This window comes from Mytilus trossulus, chromosome 6, assembly GCF_036588685.1.
Source record: "Mytilus trossulus isolate FHL-02 chromosome 6, PNRI_Mtr1.1.1.hap1, whole genome shotgun sequence".
Classification (NCBI taxonomy): Eukaryota; Metazoa; Mollusca; class Bivalvia; order Mytilida; family Mytilidae; genus Mytilus; species Mytilus trossulus.
Window position 1 is genome coordinate 67387780 of NC_086378.1, and position 16385 is coordinate 67404164.

A 16385-nucleotide genomic window follows, 5' to 3' on the forward strand; every position below is an offset into this window, starting at 1 on the left:
ATAATTCGTGGTCCTGTTTCATTTACGTTTACACAATATCTGAAAAAAGCAATGACATACTAGTTAAAGTATTTTAAAAGAACGTATTAGTATTTGTTCAAACAGAGATAATCCAAATGTTTCATGATACTGTATCCTCTTTAATTGGAAAGAAAGTATTGTCTGTCTGCAAATAATTTACATAAAGATACAGAAAATGAAATAAACAAAAATAGGATAATGATAAGTGTTATTTTCGTTATTGTTTGTAATTACAATTGCCATTAATTTCGTATTTCAAAATTATCCGGTTATTTAACATAATAAATACATACATTGTATATGGGCGTTTTTCTATAAAAACGTATTTTCTTGTCCCAGCCACTTTTAAAAAAATGTTTTTGATCTTTGCAAGTAATTTTTTGTGCAGTCAGTACATTGAATTAGATTTAACATTTTTAAGCAAAGAAACAGTATATTTTTAGAGGGATTGATGAGATATTGACTGCTGAATGGTCCAAAACAGTCAAAATGCCATGTCCATAAACCGCCTGTACAACATTCATACTCTAAAATATCGTAAAAACTGAAGAAATAAATGTTATTTTTACTTTACATGAGTTCTTTAATAATTCCAAAGTATGTTCTGAGCCAACATACATGTATTTTAATAAACAGCTTTCAATATAGGATTTTTTATTTCAGAAGGTGTGTCCTTCACAAAATATCCACTACGAAACGAAGTCATTAAAATTTGCCAAAAAACAGTTTTATAAAAGCAATGTAATTTTTGTTTGCAAGGGATATACACATTCGGGTCTTACAAAAGAAGTGATGCTTTTATAACGGCAATTAAATTGTTGGTAAGAAAAATTGAGCACATCAAATAGACAAGAGTAATACCGTATTTTTGTTAATGTCCACTACGAAACGGGTCAAATCTCCTTCAGTACCTGGTTTTAAAATTATGAAAAAAATATCAGTGTACAGTTTAATAAATGTTTTGATGAATACAATCAGTCTTGTTACTATTGCAATATAAGGATTGTGGTGAAAAAAATAAAACATGCGAATATGTCCCCTACAAAACGGTCCCCTACGAAACAAGTATGGGAGAAGAACGTTTCGTAGTGAGCACTACCACTACCATGGATTCTTTTTTTTAATCTTTTTTCAATTATTTTCGTGCAAAACAAATAACAAGGGTTAGTTTCATGTAATTTTCATTATGTTTTTATTAACATATAATAGGGTTGATGTCAACTACGAAACTTTTTGTCCACTACGAAACGGGTTTGTCCACTACGAAACGCATCAAAATGTCTACTAAACATGAGTTGTACCTTCATATGTGAAGTACTGTCTAAATAAATCTTTATCGATAAAAATGGTTTTCCAACTCAGATAAACTGAGATTTTTCTAGTATTTAAAGTAAACAAACTGGAATGTCTATTATAGGAAATATTTAAAATTGCAAAAAATATGTGTGTTTAGAAGAAGTTTCGTAGGGGAAAAAAGTCCCCTACGAAACAGTACACAAATTATGAAAATAATATCACTTTAAAGAGTATTTAAGATTGCACTTTTTGTTTACAAACAGGTCTATTATAGAGGTATTCAAAATAACTCTTAAAATTAAATTTTAGACAAGTTGATTTTCACTTTATTTTTAGGTCTGAAAGTTACGCTTTTATTGAAAAACGCTCATATACGTACACATTTGCAATTTAAACACCCCATCCTATACTTTTTATCTTTTAATATAAGAAATATATTAGGTTTTTTAGTCTTCTTATATAACTAACAAAGTAAGACCGTGAGACCGTGCGGTCTAACAAATTTCTGATAATATCGTTAACAAAAACTTAACAGTGCGATCAACCAATCGCTAACGTTAACATATAATACCATAGTGCTTTGAAGTCTAGCAAGTACGGTCTAACAAAATCTTTTAGTACTGATAACAAATTTTAAAAAAATAAACCAATCGCTGATCATTATTGATCCTCCTGACATCATTGCTATCTTCGCCATCTTTGTTACAGAAAATTATTTTCAAAGATCTTATTTATTTTTATAAGTCCATGAAACAAAACAGAAATATCCAGATGACATTCAGATGACATTCAGATTGGTCATAGTAATCAGCTGGAAATTATATTGAGGGTAATGAAATCATTTTAAGAAATGTTCAGTAAACGACACAAGTTTTCCCGATGTACTCCGGGTTTTACATCAGTGTTGTTTGCAACGCCGTATCCTTCAATTTCATTGAAGACATCAAGCGAACATAAACTTGAACGGTGTATGATGTGCTTGCAAAAGTAAAAAAACATCGTACATAAACGCCAACGTGTACATAGAGATTTTCATTGAAAAGATGTACTCCGGAATTATTCCGCTTTTGACTCCATTTTATATTTTTATTTGAGCTCTCTACGTTTGAGGTAGCAAAGGTATACACATGAATACAAAAACGAAAAAAAGTTTCTTTTTTTCTCTCTTTTGAAATGGTAATATACGCTGTTAAAATATATAAACATGCAGATATGTAGTACCTATTGCAAGTTAGCAATATTTTTAAAAATTGTTACATAAAAAAGTAAGCAAATTCAGTTCTAGAATTAATAGATTAAATTAAACTACAGGGACTTCGGCTTGTCAACTTAAATCACCACGGACCTGCTAGAGCACTAGATTTTTCATTACAGAAGAAGTTTAAGAACTGAATCGTTTCTCTATAGAGGTCAGTATTTAGTGGCAATCTATTTCCGTCTTGGGTTATGTATCTGGTCCACAGGCACTTGTTTCTATCCATGGGAAGACCCACTGTCAAATATATTTACGTAAATATACCGTTTGATAGGGTATCGGGACCGTTCGCCCTAGTAACATGTTCGCCCTGGGTCCGTTTGCCCTGAGTTCGTTCGCCCTTAGAGTCCGTTCGCCCTACTAAAAAATATTAATATTCAGGGCATTGAAGTTGAATAAACTTAATCAGATATATTTCTATGGTATATATTCTTGAAATTTATGGAAACATGGAAATATCTAAAAGTTTATGGCTTGTTAAGGGTCATTAATTTATTGTTTTATGACAAAATAATTCGGATCACTGCTAATTGTGATACCTGTCTTTTGATGGATTTATAATATAAAAAACAAATTTCTTTTGATAATATATTCAGCTTGAAATTAATTAAAAAAAAAATGTACGAACTGTAAAACGGATTTACAAGTTCATTCATTAAAATACTTTGAGACTAGTCTAAGTTATACTGCATACATCAGTAAATGACTGAATACAATTATTTTGTTAACAAATATCAACAAAGATAAATACACTGTATTCCAGTATTCTACTGCAATCAAAGGGAAAATGATGAAATTGATTGCGGCAATATCAATATTCGGTGATTTTTTCAACAAACTTCAAATACTTAAAATTATGCCACTAGACAACAATTAGTAAAAAATAAAAATCAGGGCGAATGGACCCTGGGCGAACAGGTATCAGGGCGAATGGACCCTGGGCGAACAGGTATCAGGGCGAATGGGTACTAGGGCGAACGTGAATTAGGGCGTACGGATCCGGATTCGTTTGATAGTGGGTCTTCGCATGGATAGAAACAAGTGCCGTGATCTGGTCTATAAAAAATATTTTGCCACAATTTTGTATTTTTTTAGTCTATTCATGAATTAGATAATGTGTCTGGTGTGATTTTTTTTACCACTGAATTAATCACCAATCAAACCATATGTATAAGAGGGGGGATAGGACCTTTATCAGGACTCCGGGATCGGGTGTTTTTAACCTCGGGATTTTGGGATTGACCCTTTCAGGATCCGGGAATTCCTTTTTTCGAATTTCGGGACCTCAGGATTTCGTGTTTTTAAGCCCGGGATTTCGGGATGAGGTATATTTTAGCCCGGGATTTCAGGATCAGGACCCCTTCTACCCCCTCTCATATAAATGGATAGAATTTTAAAAAATATCTGGAACCTGAATCCAAAGACAGAATGAATAAATAAATATAAATATAACTTTTTTATGCATCCCATAAAAATACATATATATTGGCGGGACTAGACACTAACTAATTGTAGCTGATAATCAGTGATTTAATGTCGTTCCATACATAGGTAATAAAGATACAATACGGTACCAAACATGTGTTAAAAAACATATTCACTATTATCTTAATTATTTCCGATGATATCAATAAAATGGCTTTCAAACTAGTGATGCCAGCGTATCAAACTTATAGTATGTCACTTTAAATTTGTTATTATCACATTCATTTTATCACAGAATGCAAACAGGGTAATTAAAAAACGGTGCTGATTGCAGTCCAAATTCAAAAACATTATAGAACTTTTTATAAATCATACTTATTTTGGACATTTTATATGACAAAATATATCTAATTAATTTTATGATAAAACTTTAGAACTATGTGGTCAATGTATAGCCTCAGCAGTTCCAACATTTTTTTCTATAAGAATACGCCACCAAAATCCATTAATCTCCAAGTCTTGGAAGTCTCGTGGACCGTGGAGTCCAAGATTTTGTCAACATTATACTGAAGAGTCTATCAGATTCATTTCCTATTAAAATACATTGTTCCCAGACCACTGCAGCTGCCTGCTGGTAAAAGTGGTCTCTAACTTTTACTGTTGTCACATAAACATGCAATTTTTTCACCCAATTTCAAGTTTTTGAAGTTTTTTTACCATAAATTATTCTTCCATATGTATTAAATGTACTTTAAATGTAAAGAAAAGTTACAAAAAGCATTCCACATAATTATGAGTATAAAATGTAAGATTAAAGATTATTTAGAGTCGATTTAGGCGGTAGCACATATTTTAATACATATAAAAATTCATACAGAAGCTATGAGAAATTGAAATTTGTTATTTTTTGTTCATTTCTATGCTAGGATGTTATGATACAAGAAGTCTAATTGCACAAATACTCTTGCATTCAACTTTTTTTGCAGACAGCATGGTCTAATGCACAGTTTTTTTTCACTTTTCAAGGAAAACTTGCCTGCAGTTTTAGTCTAAATTGGCATATATATTTGAACCACTAATTAACTATTCTAAAGAAGACTGCTTTTTTATAGATTTAGTGAAATATTTATGATGGACTACAGATTTTATGTACAAAGCTCTTCACATTTCACATACAATGTACATGAAACAGGCCGTTTAACCAGGGCCATGAATAAAACATATTTTGCACATTTTTCTGTGATAATCTACTTTTCTCTAGATTTCGGAGTTCACCTAATGGGTAATAGAATTTGAATTGAGCACAGAAACACAAATATCAAAACATAAAAAGCCTTCAAATAAAAAGTCAGCATGCCTGTAACCCATAAACATGGAAACTGCTTTAAACTGCTTATTTAGCCGTAAAATGACAGAATTTCTATCAAACACAGATTTAAATTCTTTACTTTTATTGAGACCAGTAAACCATTCAGGGAAGTTGCCAAAGTACAGAATCTACATTTACTGATTTCATCTCTTAGGCCAGAGAAGAGTTATTTCGTAGTGCATTTTCTTTTAGACAATACATTGTACATTCAAATTAAAAAAAATCGCACTTGTTCAATCTCAAAAAGATTTTACAGTGTAGTGTACTACTATTGGGACAAATAAAGCAAAATTATAGAAACTTCTACCAGCTCTCTAACTCAAAATGTTGACAATTCTGTGTTAAGGGTGTCTAAAATTCAGTTTGACAGCTTCAGACATACTAATTTTTTCCCTTTTCCACTGGACCAAATCACTACTTAACATAAAAATTCAGCACCCAAATTTTTTATCATGTAATTTCATCCCCTTACTTAATATTTCATGCATAAAATGTCAAGAAATAAATTAGAAAAGGGTATGAAAAAAATTGGCAAGTAATACACTGTTCACACTAGGGAATATATATATGTAGACAACGAACATCAAAGGACAATAACTGTGTCCTCGCACCAATTGCTAAACCTCTTTTCTAGTCTCTAACTTTAATTTGTCTCAACAAATGTTATAAAACTTATACACTGCTTATTACAACAAAACACAGATTAAGTTCAAATTTGACTTTTTTCACTGTTTCTGGTCTTGAGTTGCAATTATTTATGCTCCATTATTATAAAATGGAAAAATATCCAAATCTATGGTGGATCTAAAAAACTTTTTTTTACGGATTATATTTATTTATATATATGATTTACAAACTTCAGAAAAGGTTGAAAAGCATTTTAATTTGAGGATATTCCAACCTGAAGCAAGTTGTACCAATGTTAATGATGGAAGACCCTGTTAGAATACTGTGCATACCTGGGGCTAAAACTTAATCAAAGATGACCTATGCTGAAGTGGTGAGACTTGCTATGCATGTAACAGGAGACCAAACTGAGACCACCTTTGATATAAAGGTATGAAAATGATGTCTATTATTATAAGAATGAATGGAATATATTCCAGTTGAATGTGACTTTTTTTTTATATCCCCTAGTCCCTACAAACAAAGTTTTGGGAGATACATAGAAATCCCTATATCATCCATCTGTAATTTTTGCAAGTGCAACCCCTTAGATCTGCTGAAATTGATGACATTACACAGTAAAACATAGGGCTCCTTATCAGCGAGGTGTATAGGTGAGTTAGGATAGTCGAGTTATGAAGGGCAAGATATGAAAGACCAATTGCAAGTAACAAAAATAACATTTTTCTCTAATTTCTTAAGAATTATATATACAGTCATATATATAATATATATATACAGTGAGTGAATCTTAAAATGGTTGTGGCGTCTGATTTTGTAATCAAAATTTTTACATTTACTTTACATTTAATAAACAAAGCATAGATGTACCCAAACTTAGTTATACATTGCATCAGGAAGGGTCCCGGTATTTTGATTGCAGAATTTGAAAAAGTTATGTGATAATTATTTATAAGAGGCCATATACATGTATGTTGGAAAGTCATGCACACATAAAATTCTTTCATGAGAGTGACATTGTTCATTTTTCTAAAATAAAACGGGATACACTGTAGAGTATACTGTTCTGAACAAATCAAGCATAAGAAAATTAATCATGTAGACAAATAAAATAAACTTGCAAATTGCCAGAACAAATATTGCCTCTACAGCTGCCCCAAAAAGACCACTCTTAATGAAATTTGCAGCAGAAGAGGTCTTTTACATATAAGTGCTATAGTTTTAGTTACTATCTCTCTTTAAGTTTAAAATGACACTCACAGTGTTGTCTATGAATTTAATGATCATGATGATAATTAAATTACAAGCCATCCTCAGTATTTCAAAAGGCTATCTGTTTCTATGGAAAATAAACATACTTTGTGTAGAGATTACATTTTTATTACATGACACTCAGACTCAGATGAACAACATAAAGATGATCGAATCAACAATACTGTATACAATTCTATAAGCAATCATCCTTCAAAAATGTTAAAGAGATACACCCAAAAAATATAAAAATAGTTTTCCCCACATCTCACATGAATGAATAATTATATCTTAAAAATAAAATATATCATATTTTTGTTATTGGTTAATAAAATTCATTTTATTGGAATTTTGTTTACAGTGTATAGAAATGAAGAAATCAATGGGAGCCCCTGCCAAAAGGAGGAGTGTTGTTACAGAATATAAGTTCCCAATGGTAAAACTATTCTGGAATATTATTTCCACAAGAAGAACTATTATTGTATAGCAATATAATATTTCCCACAGAAAGTAACCAAAAGTTAGCGTGCAATAAATTCCATTATTGCACTAGTGCAATAAATCTTCAAAATTCATGACGTCATCAAAGACAAAAACTTAGTTCAAACCAATATTTACTTTCAAATATTATATTGCTATACAATAAAAAGGTTATTGCATGAATATTGGGGAATATTGTCCCTCGTAGATCATATATTGCACTCACAAGCTCGTGCAATCTAAAATTCTACTCGGGACAATATTCCCCAATATTCATGCAATAACCCTATATTACAGTAGGTGTTCCTAACGGAATAAATAGTATCAAATATTTGTTCCAACAGGTACAGGTATTATGACATTGTTTATAATAAAGTTTCAACTGGAACTTCTGTTAGGTGGAACAAATTCACATTGACAGAGTGCCTTCAGATGAGATTGGTAGAAAAAAGAAAGAAAAAACAGTTTTCATATTATTTTGAATAGTATGACTACAAATGACCATTTATAATAATATAAGAATTAACGATATTATACCATAAATTCGTTTTACACCAGCTTCATGCATGGCAAATGTTTGAACGTCTATACATTTTCGAAAAATAAAGTGCTTATATAATCTTTGATGAAAAAAGAAATGCTGTATTTTGATTCCTAAATATTGAATGTTAAATAACTAATCCGCGAAAATTCAAACTTTATTCTTAATTCTTAACTTATAAATATCAGGGTTGGTCATTGATGCATTACTCTTTATGTGTTTATCTTTTCTTTTGCTCCATTATGAATTATTTTATTTGTAATAAAATTTACAAAGGGCTTCTCCAGAAAAAAATACAAAAAGGTTTGAGTTGGCATCTATAGTCTATACTATTAAACGAGAAGACCTCATTCTGTGTGTAGCTTCTCTTCCTTCCACAATAAATTAATCCTCATGCCTCTGTGTTCTATAGGTATTATGCATAGTGGCATTTGTCATCTATTCTTTTTCATTCAGTTTGGGTTATTTAGGAGAAAAACGAAAAATAAAGGCGTACGGATATGGTTTCAGTCGTCAGACAAACTTGTTAGTCATCTAAGACTTTAATTTAATAAGAGTACTTGGGGATAGGACAGTAATTTTCTCGCCGATGGAGACTCTCTATATAATAAAGCAGTGATTGCCGTGGAGAAGAAACTCCTGTTCATAAATTACTTTTGGACACAACATATATATTTTACATCACATGATAATACATTGATATAATTTTGAAGAAGACTCACTTACACATGAGCCGTAAAAAATAACTACCAACAAAATTACTTAATAATTGTACAACTACTGTAATTCCTTATCTTTTAGTTTAAAACTGTTGAATGTTTTAGTACCTTCATCTCATATTTGATACATTGCATTATTTATTTTTTAGAAACAGGGTATAGATGAGTGATCTAGTGTTTGAGTTCACTGAGGATGTGGCTGTCATCCTAACAAACAAAGGTTTACATAGTATTTATCAGGTATTGTTGTATATGGCTGATATATATGAATATATATATTGAACTGCATAAATATCAGATCTCTGCATTTCCATCCATTAATAGTGTTGCTTCCAAAATCACATAAAGAATATATTTAGACTCCATTACAATGTATCTTGAATGCATTTATTTAACTATATATGCAGTGTAATGCAAGACATATTTCTTAATGTGAGAAACAGACAACAGCTAGCTACAAACATGAAAAAATAGATTTAATTTTCTAAGGCTTATCACATTTATTGAATGATCAACTTACAATAAAGAATGGAATGTGTCAACGAGACAACAACCCAACCAAAGAGAAGATAACAGCCCAAGGCCACCAATAGGTCTCAATGTGCATTTTTATACGACCGCAAATTTTGAAAAAAATTTCGTCGTATATTGCTATCACGTTGGCGTCGTCGTCGTCGTCGTCGTCGTCGTCCGAATACTTTTAGTTTTCGCACTCTAACTTTAGTAAAAGTGAATAGAAATCTATGAAATTTTAACACAAGGTTTATGACCATAAAAGGAAGGCTGGTATTGAATTTGGGAGTTTTGGTCCCAACATTTTAGGAATTAGGGGCCAAAAAGGGCCCAAATAAGCATTTTCTTGGTTTTCGCACTATAACTTTAGTTTAAGTTAATAGAAATCTATGAAATGTTGACACAAGGTTTATGACCACATAAGAAAGGTTGGGATTGATTTTGGGAGTTTTGGTTTCAACAGTTTAGGAATTAGGGGCCATAAAAGGGCCCAAATAAGCATTATTCTTGGTTTTCGCACAATAACTTTAGTTTAAGTGAAAAGAAATCAATGAAATTTAAACACAATGTTTATGACCACAAAAGGAAGGTTGGTATTGATTTTAGGAGTTTCGGTCCCAACAGTTTAGGAATTAGGGGCCGAAAAGGGACCCAAATAAGCATTTTTCTTGGTTTTCGCACCATAGCGTTAGTATAAGTAAATAGAAATCTATGAAATTTAAACATAAGGTTTATGACTATAAAAGGAAGGTTGGTATTGATTTTGGGAGTTTTGGTCCCAACAGTTAAGGAAAAAGGGGCCCAAAGGGTCTAAAATTAAACTTTGTTTGATTTCATAAAAATTGAATAATTGGGGTTCTTTAATATGCCGAATCTTACTGTCTATGCAGATTCTTAATATTTGGTCCCGTTTTTAAATTGGTCTACATTAAGGTCCAAAGGGTCCAAAATTAAACTTAGTTTGATTTTAACAAAAATTGCAACCTTGGGGTTCTTTGATATGCTGAATCTAAAAATGTACTTAGATTTTTGATTATTGGCCCAGTTTTCAAGTTGGCCCAAATCGAGGTCCAAAATTAAACATTGTTTGATTTCATCAAAAATTGAATAATTGGGGTTCTTTGATATGCCAAATCTAACTGTGTATGTAGATTCTTAATTTTTGGCCCAGTTTTAAAATTGGTCTTAATTAAAGTGCAAAGGGTCCAAAAATAAACTAAGTTTGATTTTAACAAAAATTAAATTCTTGGGCCTCTTTGATAAGCTGAATCTAAACATGTACTTAGATTTTTGATTATGGGCCCAGTTTTCAAGTTGGTCCAAATCAGGATCTAAAATTATTATATTAAGTATTGTGCAATAGCAAGTCTTTTCAATTGCACAGTATTGTGCAATGGCAAGAAATATCTAATTTCACAATATTGTGAAATAGCAAATTTTTTTTTAATTAAGAGTTATCTTTCTTTGTCCAGTATAGTAAGCAAGAAATATCTGCAAGAATTTTTTTTAATTGGAGTTATCTTTCTTTGTCCAGAATCAACTTAAATCTTTGTTATATACAATATACAATGTATATTCACTTTTTACTACCAACTGATAAATTTAAATAATCTTTACCATTCAGTGATAACAAGCAGTTTTTTTACATCTTAATATTTTATGATGTATTTAAATGAGTAGTAATTGTTGCAAACTCCATTAGAATATTTTAATTGAAATTAGTTTTGGAATAAGGGAAAGGGGGATGTGAATAAAAAATTGGGTTCAATTTTTTATTTGAAATTTCATAAATAAAAAGAAAATTTCTTCAAACATTTTTTTGAGAGGATTAATATTCAACAGCATAGTGAATTGCTCTAAGAGAAAACAAAAATTTTAAGTTCATTTGAATACATTCATTCTGTGTCAGAAACCTATACTGTGTCAACTATTTAATCACAATCCAAATTTAGAGCGGAATCCAGCTTGAATGTTGTGTCCATACTTGCCCCAACCGTTCAGGGTTCAACCTCTGCGGTCGTATAAAGCTACGCCCTGCGGAGCATCTGGTTTATTCTTATAAGCAAAAAATAAATAAGAATTTATATGCTTATGCCTTCATTTTTTTTTGTAGGCAACATTCAGACAGTCAGATATTCTACATTTCGGGTTAGTTATATATATACACATTCAGAATTCATCACACCATTTGAAAATATGGTAAATTACTTAAAGGATGTTTTCATCTCCTTTTCAAAATATCAAGCTTTTCATCAAACTGGTAAATATTGATATGTGATTAATAAAGAACAAAAGAGCAAAAAACAATTGATAACTGTCTTGTTTGTGCTTTTTTTGTTTGTTTGAGATATATCATGAGATATAGGCTATTGAAAATTTGTGGGGAAAATTATCTCTTGAATTTCGATATCTTAATCATTGACAAGTCTTACTTTCCAAACACTATAATAATTACAAAATTCTAGGAAGCTAAAATTACAAGAATTCAAAATTTGTACAAATGACTTCTTTCCAGAATGTTAAAGATTCTGAAAAGAAAAATGAATGTTGCATTTTTGTCTTCAATTGGATAGAACTATAGAGGAATTACGAAATCTGACAAAATTTAAAAACTTGACTAGTGAACATCTTTGATTAATATGGATTTAATTCTGCTGTATGGTGTTATTTAAATTTGAACTTAAGGAAAATTGATCTACACTAGAATACAGGGGTTCAAATTTAGGTTGGTTCTAAGTCCATGACCTTCCATTTACGGATTAAAACTATCCCACAGGTAGTTTGTTGCACCCAATGTACTTGCCTATATTTGCAGTTTAAGAAAATTACAAAAACATTTTGATCAAAAGAATGAAAATTTGGATCTTTATTTGCCTAACGTGAATTTGAACTGTGGAACAAAAATACATACAGTTTTCAACAAGCATTTAATTCATTTGTTTTCAATACATCATATAAAAAAATTATGTAGAGTGGGTGGTTAATTCAATACGATTTTCTTTTTATTAGATACGGAATAAAGAAATTGCTGTTGAGGAAGAGAGGAGTTTCTGTGACGAGATTGATACACATAGAGCATTTGGTAGTGTATAATAACAAGTTAACATTTTTTTTTAATTGGAAACAATAAATAACATGGCTTCTAAAACGGTCATATATTCCTTACACATGAAATTTGTCCAGACATTGTATGTCTGGGATAAGCATGATACCTTCATCTACTTTTCAGCTTTCTTAAGAGACGGTCATATTAATACAATTCACCAAAACATTTGGAAGTTCCTACATGTCAGCTGTTTACATCTAATTTCTTTTTTCAAAAAGATTAAAGTTATTAGAAATATGTTAGTAAATGTTTTATAAATATGATTTGATAAAAAAAATTTAAAAGGTCATTAAAACAACGTTTGATCTTGTCAGTATGTGTGCAGGTGGGAAATTTAATAATCTATCAATGCTCATCAAAAATGCTATTAAAATTATCATTGATACGTTTATCTAACTTTCATTTCTAGTATTTTGATGATGAAATAATGTGGAAAGAGCTTCTTTTACTCAATCGTGCTTTATAAATGCGATTTTACGTATCCATATCTGGTCCATGTTTTATCATTGTCAAGTCAACATCTGGTACATGTATTACCAAAATATGTTTTTCAAAATGAAAATATAGTTTTTGATAATGTTTTTTTGCACAAATAAAGAGTCTAAGGCAGAATTCAATACACTGATGTTGCTCACTTCAAATGATGAACTGTCAGTTTAGCACTTTACGCCAGAACATTGAATTTATTTCAAAGTAAAGTTTGATATCTGTTTTTTTTTAATTGTCAATCATTGGTTATATGATGGCCAACTGATTACCATGGTTGTCTTTTGTTACATAGTCTTAAGAGATCTGTATACATGGTACAAGACACAAAATGTCCGGCTGGCTCAAATATTTTTTGGAAGCCCTGGTAAATAACAATATTTTTTTAAAACAAAATGTCACCATTTTCAATCTGACAACAGACTTATATTTTAAATTCAGTTTGAGGAATTATTCACATTTGCACAAACAAAATTTGTTGATAGTTTAAGACCCCTTTTTGGCCCAAAACTATAGCAGTTTTACAAAATTGTTGAAATGTAAACTTTCAGTTATTTATTGGACAGTAGAATGCATCTGCAACATAAATACTGGCTGTTCTTGACATATCAATGCACATACATCAGGTACTAGCACCACTGAAATCTTAACAATTCTAGCATTTTAGTCAAATTTTAGACGGTTTTCATCTAAAGCGAAAGTGGCCGCATTCGTGTTCATCCTTTATATAAAAATGTAAGTTGTATTTTATGATAATACAAAACATATATAAAGGTTGAGGATGAACACGGATGCGGCCACTTTCATTTTTGACAAAAAACATCTGAAAAGGTGACATTTTTCAGCATATTTGGTAGATTTTTCATATTTGAGCCACGGGGGGGTCTCTTCCTTTATAAAGGTATATACATATGTGCCGCTGGAATGGGTCCCTTTTTTGATCCGTCAAATATATCAATGGGGTGCAATTTTATCGAGGAAATATATCAATAGGTAGTAATTGACCGATTGTGATATATCAATGGGTCATAAATATATGAATGGGTTATGATTTCGCTGTGAAATATATGTATAGGTAGGGATTTCACAATTATTCAATATATGAATGGGGGGTGTTTTTAAAATCCCAGCTGCACACCTGTACCCAAAATCCCACGTTGAGACCCCCCCGTGATTTGAGCTTGAATTGGAACGTTTTTAATGACTAAATCAGTTGAAATCTTTCACAAAAACTATTAATTCAAATGAAATAGTTTTTAAAAAGTGGTAAAAATCTTTCGTCAGATGAACCTGAAATTTGAGGCCAAAATCGGCCCTTACCGGACCTATAAAAAAAATCTCAAACATGGTGATTGAAGTGCATGTTATATTATATAAATTATTGCAGTTCATCATCCACTCTTTATGTACTTTTAACTTGTTAAAGCAAACTTAAGTTTTAAAAAAAAAAAGATCTGAGAAAGTCAATCAAGTTAAAGAGTGTGTATATATTGCAACTTAAAACTCTTTATCTCTTTTCTTTATCTATTGATATAAATATATATCTATGTGTATATTGTTTCAGAGTGTAATGAAGTTGTGAGTAGTATTTTAACCAAAAGAACATCTACCCTAACAACAGTGAAGATTAAAGGGATCAGTTGCTGTATGGTGATATTGAAAGAAATCCAGGACCTACAATGGTATCAATCGCCCAAAAAAAATATTTTTTAAAACTGAAATTTATCTAGGATTATTTGATCTGAAAAAAAACTTTCAATATGAGACATATGCATATAACAACTTCATTAAAATCCATTTTATTAAGGCATATTGGAAAATGTTTCAATTCATCTTGTGACTGTCATACAAGTGAGAAGTTAAGCTAGCTATAAAACCAGGTTCAATCCACCATTTTCTACATTAGAAAATGCCTGTACCAAGTCAGGAATATGACAGTTGTTATCCATTCGTTTGATGTGTTTGGACTTTTGATTTTGCCATTTTGATTTTTGATTTTCCTTTTTGAATTTTCCTCGGAGTTCAGTATTTTTGTATTTTTACTTTTTTTTTTTTACATATTTTCATGGAGATTTAATGTTTTATTGACCAATGGAAAATCTGCTTAGTACTCTGGTGAAGTAAGGCAGACTGGATATGCTGCTCCAAACAGTTTCCCTGGGATTAATAAAACATTTGATCAATTCAAAATGGACATGAACAAAAAATCTACCTTTACTGCCTTCTCACAGTATTTTTTAGTTTGGTTTCCTTTAAATTTCAAAACGAGAAGAGACTTTACTGGTATAGTTTTAATTTTCCAGATACAAAATCAAAAATAAATAATTCTGATATAATTGTTACATTGTACTGTATACTAAATTTATTGAAGATTATTGTTTTAAACCTCTTGCCTTGATATAATCGTGTCCGTATCCAACTTATTGAGTTTTTGAGGTGAATATAGATCTCACCCTGTCAGTCTGTCTGTCCATTAGAACTAAACACAAATTGTCCTATCAAATCAATGTAATTATCTGCCCTTTATTATAAAAGGGTATTTTTTTAATTAAATTTAAATATGCTTGATAACACTTAAATGTTTTGATAGTTGGATCTACCTTGCAAGCCAAAGATTTTCCAGTCGTATAATAAATTATATTTGGTAAAATATTTTTAAACCAAAAAAAGGTATTTTTTGCGACATGTCCAAACCAGAAGATTAGAAAAAGACACCATACCAACTTGAGTTTGATATATCACTGGGAAAGCCAGTCATCTTGTGGAAATGTAATATAAATAGTTCAAACTTTTTTTTTCTTTCAAAATGTTTATTTCAAAAATTAAACCAGATTTTGTGAATTTTACATGAAAGTAATTTTATTTTAGGTTTATGAAGACTTCTTAGAGCTTGCCATATAAGTGTCAACAATTTTAAAGAACAGAGAAGACTATTATTGCACTTAGTTATGAGTTTTTGTTTTATATTTTATCACTATGATAGACTAATGTTAAATTCAGGAATTGTATTTTTCTGATATATCTGTTTTGTAATTACGTTTTACTCATTTTTAAATACGTTTGAGACGTTTTTTTTATACCTTTTCCTACTTGAGTAGCATTGACAACTATTTTAAGTTTTTAGTAAGGTTACTTTCTTTGGGTTTTGTATTTTATAATATTAAGATGTCATACTTGAATACCTTGTAGTTATGAACTGTGTATTTTACTTCTTGATTCTTTGATATGTGTAGTATTATTCTCCCCCCCCTCCAATTATTTTTGGTTTTGTAAAATATATTTTCTATAAGGCCTGT

At 30.6% G+C, this 16385-nt stretch overlaps 1 long non-coding RNA gene across 5 annotated transcripts; it reads left to right on the plus strand.

The window, feature by feature from the left end:
• The first annotated feature begins 1787 nt into the window (after window positions 1-1787).
• On the plus strand, window positions 1788-16333 carry LOC134721719 (uncharacterized). 5 transcript variants are annotated; one of them, XR_010107916.1, is made up of 9 exons: window positions 1788-2146; window positions 2629-2726; window positions 6229-6423; window positions 7606-7680; window positions 9134-9224; window positions 11611-11645; window positions 12507-12596; window positions 14654-14771; window positions 15958-16037. It is a non-coding gene; the product is annotated as an uncharacterized LOC134721719 (long non-coding RNA). The 5 variants fall into 5 exon arrangements; XR_010107912.1 differs by having other exon boundaries at window positions 1796-2146; window positions 12507-12579; window positions 15958-16333; XR_010107913.1 differs by lacking the exon at window positions 2629-2726 and having other exon boundaries at window positions 1802-2146; window positions 12507-12579; window positions 15958-16333.
• Window positions 16334-16385: the final 52 nt, after the last annotated feature.